Source organism: Hemicordylus capensis, chromosome 1 (assembly GCF_027244095.1).
Source record: "Hemicordylus capensis ecotype Gifberg chromosome 1, rHemCap1.1.pri, whole genome shotgun sequence".
Classification (NCBI taxonomy): Eukaryota; Metazoa; Chordata; class Lepidosauria; order Squamata; family Cordylidae; genus Hemicordylus; species Hemicordylus capensis.
Genome location: NC_069657.1, coordinates 31,980,893 through 31,987,653, shown reverse-complemented (window position 1 = coordinate 31,987,653; position 6,761 = coordinate 31,980,893). Strand labels below are relative to the sequence as shown.

The 6,761-nt window shown below is 46.5% G+C and overlaps 1 protein-coding gene across 1 annotated transcript in view; it reads left to right on the top strand.

Annotated features, from left to right (window-relative positions):
* The first annotated feature begins 1,707 nt into the window (after window positions 1-1,707).
* Window positions 1,708-6,761, top strand: part of LOC128340661 (alpha-1-antiproteinase 2-like) — an 80,583-nt gene continuing 75,529 nt past the window's right edge. The window contains exon 1 of the mRNA XM_053286079.1: window positions 1,708-1,732. The gene's annotated coding sequence lies outside the window, so the exon portion shown is untranslated. The remainder of the gene's footprint in view (window positions 1,733-6,761) is intronic.

Here is a 6,761-nt window from a genome sequence, read left to right as displayed (position 1 = left end):
TTGTATCTTCTTGTTCTAAATTGTCTTAGAATAAAACACAGCCACAAAATTGTGCTGTTGCTGGTGTCTTATGTTCCTTTTTTTAGATTGTGAGCTCTTTGGGAACAGGGAGCCTTATTGGGAATTTTTGTTGAAAAGCAATATATAAATATTCATCAGATAAATCATCTTATTAGTTATAGTGTACAAAGGATTTAATATAGTTTTTGAAAGAGTCCTTGAAAGTAAAACAATGACTTCCAGATGTGTTCAAAAGAAATTTTCATCAAATGACCAATAGTCAGAGTTCAAGTATTCTTGTTTGAACATTAGCCTCACTAAAGACAGAGAAAGAACAGAAACAATTTATTTTGAATCAACCTTTTCATAGGCAACCAATGGTCAAACTTTAAGGTCATTTACACAAACTTGTATGGCGGTGTGGGAAGGACTGGGGGAGGAAGGCATGATTACTCTTACCTTCCTCCCAGATGATCTTCCCTTCCTTGGGTGATGCTGCTTGCATGCCTACACGAGCCACGCTGCCGAGAGCAGGGGAATGCAGCCTGGCCTTCAGAAATCCCACAATGCACCACACAAGGAGCATGGTGCATTGGGGATTTCCCTGCTGCCAGGCACTCTAATAGCCACCCAGTCTGTGGCTGCTTGGGCTAGGTAAGGAGCTATACTGTACAGTAAGTCCTTTTGAATGCCCAGAAGAGGCTAAATTTGGAAACAACTGCAATTGATACTCTTAAATAGCTTCAAATGCTCTAAAGGAAAAGATCATTGTATTATGTTACAAAAAGACTGAAGTATCTGTCTATCATTATGACCCCAATGAGACAGGCTTGGGTACAAACATCTAATTTCCTTTTGTAGCAACACCTTTTGTGTGTTCATTTGAGAATATCTCTGCAGTATAAATTTGTCCACAATCTCTGTAATCATGATGGTCATAAGAGTGTTCAATTATGATAGTATCACACATGCCATTCTTAAATCTACTTCTACTATCTTCTTGAATTCTTATTTTGAGTACTTGAGTAGTTTGTCCAAATCCTGCCAACATAGGCGTAACGATAGGGGGGGCAGGGGGGGCACGTGCCCCGGGCGCCATCTTTCCAGGTCACATGGGGGGCGCCGCCATGACCCCTGCCGATCCAATTTTTTTAAAAAATACAAAGTTTTCCGGCAAGGGAGCGAGTCGGTGCCCCTCCCCCCAAACGGTGCCTTCTGCGCCCGTGGGGCCCCCCCATTGCTTTGCTGGCCAGCCTGCCTGCCTGGCTTGGCGGCGGGCACCGCAGCGGGCACCTTTAATGCTGCTGTGCTGCTTGCCTGTGGCTGCTGAGGCTCGCTCTGGAACTTCAGGCGCCAGCCAGAGAGGCCCCCTAGTGGCCCAGCCGCCGGGTCTCTACACGCACGCACGCGCAACTCGGCCGGCGGCGTGCCGAGTCACGCTGCGCATGCGTGCATCCATCCTCCCAGCTCGGTTCGCCTGGCTGGCTGCACGTGGCGCGGACTCGCGGAGCCGAGGAGAGCGTTGTTGCTGGGGCTGCCTGGGGGCTGCAGCAGGCACTGGCCTCTCTACAGCCCTCCTTACAAACCCGGATTGCTAAGGCAGGGAGCGGGAGAGAGAGAGAGAGAGACCTCGTGCCCCACTTGGGAAGCTTCCCGGAAGCGTCTGGCCGTCCTCTGATTGCAGATCAGATCATCAGAGGACAGAGAGTTGGGGGTTGCGGCAGGGAAAAAGGTGAGCGATTGCGTGGAGAATCTGTGTGTGTGTGTGTGTGTGCCCCCCCCCCAATCCTGGAATGGGCTCACATCCCTCGGGATCCCTCAAATAGGAAGCATTAAATTATTGTAATTGCCTGCCTCAGCTTTGTTTGTGTCAGCCTGTGTTGGGAGGCAGAGAGAATGGAAAAGCCTCAATTTGCACAGGGGATATTTCTTTTCTTTTCGTTCTTTTTGTTTTTGCTTTCTGTCTCTTCCATCCATGTTGTTAAGATTGCGGGAAGTGGGGACGGGATTTTAATTTTTTTGTTTAATAGTATTAATGTGTTGGCTGGCTGCAGTTTGCAGAGTATTGATCCGCTGGGCGCAGCCACTCCAAAGAAGAGCAGGAGCAGGAAAAGGCTGTGTTTACATACTTTTCTTTTTCGTCGCCTTTCCAAGTTTGCAAGGCTCATTCCTCTTTAAAGCATTTTGGCTTGATGTCCTTTTGCAGCTGTTATCCCACCCCTCCCGCAAAAAAGAAGAAGAAAGGAAAGGCAAAAACTCCAAAAGAAAGATCAAATTAGCAATCACACATCAACAGATGCATTTTAAAAACATATCTATTTTAACTCTCAAAGCTGAACCTTGCGTTGGGGTGGCAGGAGTGGACTTTGCTTTTTAAGAAAAAAAAAGTTTAAGGGACTTTATTCTAATGCACGACTCTGATCCTAGAATAACCGGGGTTGTTTGTCAAGAAGAACATGAACAGATTTTCCCCTAGGGATTTCTTTTCAACTCTGTACTTTGGCCAAGGAAAGAACCAATAGCAATCTGTGGGATTTTGGGATAAGCAGAGTGTGGGAATTCGCAAAAGAGAGAGTGATGTGTTTCCTTGTTGCTCATAAATAAAGCCCCCTCCCTGGAATCTCCTAGGATTTTTTGCTTTCTTATAAGAAGTTTCTATCAGACCTAGGAGAGATTTGGAGGCATGTGATATTGCAATTATTATAGATGGGTTTTTTTTTCTTTTTAAAGGAATATATAACCTTGGGGTTATATTTTAACGAAAGGCGGTATAAAAATGCAAAAATAAATAAAAAATAAATAAATATTGGCAACATGTCTGATGTGAGCTGTAGGGAAGGGTTGTCTGCTAATGTATTTTGTAATAATTCTGTTGTCTGAGATACAAGCCAACTCCACGGGGTTGTTGCTTGTGAGGAAAAACCTAAGTATAATGTTTTGTGTATCATCAATCATTGCATCATAATTCGTTGTTTGAGATACAGGCCAACTCCACAGGGTTGTTGCTTGTGAGGAAAAACCTAAGTATAATGTTTTGTGTATCATCAATCATTGCATCATAATTCTGTTGTTTGAGATACAGGCCAACTCCACAGGGTTGTTGCTTGTGAGGAAAAACCTAAGTATAATGTTTTGTGTATCATCAATCATTGCATCATAATTCTGTTGTTTGAGATACAAGCCAACTGTGTGTCAGTCAGATTTATGCTGGGAGGGCGGCGCGGCGGGGTGTGTGTGTGTGCGGGGGGGGGCACAATTTCAGTGCTTGCCCCGGGCACCGTTTTCCCTAGTTACGCCTCTGCCTGCCAAAAAGCTGGTTCTAAGTGGCATACTTAGCCCCAATGATAGCATGGCAAAGGCGATAGAAATGCCCAGGGGAGAAAACAAAATATTCTTGCCACCAGGCTCCAAACCAATCTGGTGGTATAATTTGAAGGCAAAATCAGCACTGCCTGTAGCTCTCTTCTGGCAGGGTCTATCTTTCCTCTCTTGGTGTTCTTCAGCAGAGGGGCAATGGTTATGGTCAAGGTGTACATAGCCCTCATGATGGTCAGGAATATAATGAACAAGGGCAAAAGCACAGATACCAGCAAACAGCAGACAGGTGCACATAAGACATTGTGTTCCTTTGGAGTTAATCTGTAATGAAGGGATCACAGTGTCTTTTCACTCACAAGATATGAACATCTGCTCTATTCACATGAGATAATATATGTTGAGCTTATGCTCCTTGGGGTGCATTCCTCTGTGATCACAGCCCTATTAATTCCAGCACTTGTACAATCTATGTACAGCATACACGGGTATGGTTATTCACCTGTTAGGTTGAATGCAGCTACACTTCCTGTCTGTATCCTGCATTTTAAAGGGCCTGTACTCAGGTTGACTTTTATAATGAATTCAGGTACAGTCATTCACACAAAAACATGCACATGTGTGAAGACACCTGAATACAGGTACAGCATAAGTCATGTACCCCCAGTGTGTAAGTCTGGAATGTTTTGAATTCAAACTCTTGATGGTGTGATGCTTGCTTGAGTGCCACTACCTGAGACTTTGGTTGATCACAAGCTGTGGATCACTGGCGGTATGATGGCATCACTGGCAATGAGAGTGGCCTCTGCAAGACCCATCTGGGAGCATCCCCCCCCCAAACACCTGGGAGGCAGGCAGCTGCATGGTGCCAGAAGGGCTTGCTGCCCTTTATACCACTGAAGGGTGCATGGAGCTATTGTCCACACCTATGGCAGCAGGCTGATGTGCAGATAGCAAGCACCTGTCCCCCGCCTAGCTCATGGAAGCCATGCCAGTTTGCGGTTTTGTGTTAGAATAAAGTTAAACCTTTCATTTTCAAAGCTCTGTTTTCATTTCAAATCGGGGTAAGCTGGTTCCGCACTCACACCTGGACAGTGGTATGGAGGGCAGCAGGGAAAAGTGTGATGAACTTTAGGGCTGGGGTTGGGGAAGTAAGAGGCATTGCCCCCCCCCACATACTTTTCATGTGCTATTGTGGGTTTCAGAAAAGCATGTGGGGGGGGGGTTGCCTCTGGGAATGTACCTACATGATCCCCCTGTAGGGATGAGGAGAGGGTGGCAGATGTAGGTGTGTTCTTAAATGGGGAGGGGAGGAACATGGGGTCTTCTAAACATGCATGGCGCAGGGCGATGGGTGCTTTTGGGAGGTGGGGGGTGGAGTATCTGCTGATAATGCTATAAAGAGACCTCCTGGGGGTGGCGAGGAGTATTGAGGGAAGGGACATAGTGCGTGGTTGCGAATAGCACCAGTTTCTCCCTTTCAGAGCAGTCGTGGAGGAGAGGGAGGCAAGTGGTACCAATTGGGTTAACCAAGCTGCCATGCCATGCCCTTTAATGGAGCCTTAAAAGCAACAGTGCCCCCCATCCCTGACCAGAAACCCCCATTCTCCCCTGAGGATGTGTCCCCCATCTCCACCAAGTATTAGCCCCACAAGCCACTTCTCAGCTGCAAGTTTATTGAGACAACATAGCTAGGAGTATGGTGAGGAAAGGGTTAAGCTGTCATGGGTATGTGGAGGCTGGGCAGCCAAGCCGGAACTAGCCGAGCATGGAGGACATGCCTCCCTAGCGATCATGGCCAATTGCAGCCGAGCCGCTGATGCGGTGACACTTTGCCCACAGTTTGGCCATGTAGCTTGCTGGGATCTGCCTCAAAAGTCCTAGTAGCAAAGAGGGGCTCCACTCTCCTGGAACTGAAGTTGGCTAGATGTGGTTTGGCAAACGTCTGTGGCACAACTTGGAGTTAAGAATGGGAACCTCAACCACTTTTAAAGATGTCTAGTTGTTACGTCTGAACCAGGCCTCTCTGTCTCAGTAACAGACTGCAGTTTTTTAAAAAAAAATTGCAGCAGAGCAGGGTCATGCAAATGGCCAGTGCACATGCACAGAGGTCAAAGAAATGGCCTTCATGCACACACAGAGGGCTGAAACCCAGGGTCAGGGAGGCCAGTGGGGGTTGGGGGAACTGGATCCAGAGCCACCCCCCCCGTGGCTGCCTCAGTAGCTGACCCCGTGAGTAATTTCCTCTAAATTTTTCACTTTAAAAAAGTGAACACTTTTAGAAGGCCCCTGCTCCTGCTGCCCCTTTACTGATAAAGGAGAATCCTCACCAGATTCCTCTTTGCCAGTAGGGCTCCAAACATTCCTCTCAGGCCACGAGGGAGGTCATGTGATGGCACACGCACTCATGGTGGTCTGAACTGCATATGAAAAACACTTGGGGTGGTAGTGGGCGCGGGTGCCTGCCCACCTTGTTGGCACTGACTGGCCCCTGATCCAATGGCAAAAGGTCTTCAGTGCTAGGAAAATGGCCACCAACTCAAGATAATTTATGTGTCTGCCCTTGGAGATGGTGGGACCAAAGGTCGGCCACTGTGAGATCCTTGAAGTGCAACCCCCAGCCCGATGTGGAGGTGTCGGGTCGATGAAGTCACCAAAGTGGTAGCCAAATTTATTTATGGGGCGATGAGACAGACATCTCGTCACAGTCTTTTATAGGTATGATCTTATGGTAATTTTCGTTTATCGGTATATGTATCATATATTTACTCTATTTACTGTAATTCTGAATGGTTGTGTTATTGTCACTTTTGTTTCTGTTTGGCCTACGGCTTCAAAAAAAGAACTACTACTACTACATTTGGATAAACACACCCTGGGTATGCAGGTTGGAACTAAGGTAGCCTCTTGTGTTTGCAGGAGTGCTTTGCTATTCGTCTCCTTCTAATGCTCAGCTTGTACATTTCTAAATAAACTAAATATTACAAAAGTATCATAAAGCTCCTTAAACGGAGCCATACTCCCAGAACCACGGTACCCATGACATTTATCACTCACAGAACCACAGAAGTTGAATTAGGGGTGTTTAGCAAAACATGTTACAGTCATGGGTTGGGGAAGCTTGTGGATCCAGTAAACCATTTGTCTCAGAAAATGTTGATCTCACATAACTAGCTCTGACACAAATCACTCTCTGATACTAAATAGGATGGAATCATTTCATAGGTGTATACATTATATTCAGAAGCACTGTTCTGAAGAGACAAAGGTTGGTCATTGAATTGGTTTGCCGTTATGTCTGGTTTGCGGCCAGTTTTACTTTTGCTTGGGGTTGAATCACAGAAACGTGGTTGGGTGTGGGGAGGGATGCTTATCAGGTTTTGTGGTGAAGCACTAGATCCGGCTGAACAGGTGGTGAGTTTGGGTAGCTGTGGTTCCTTTAAATG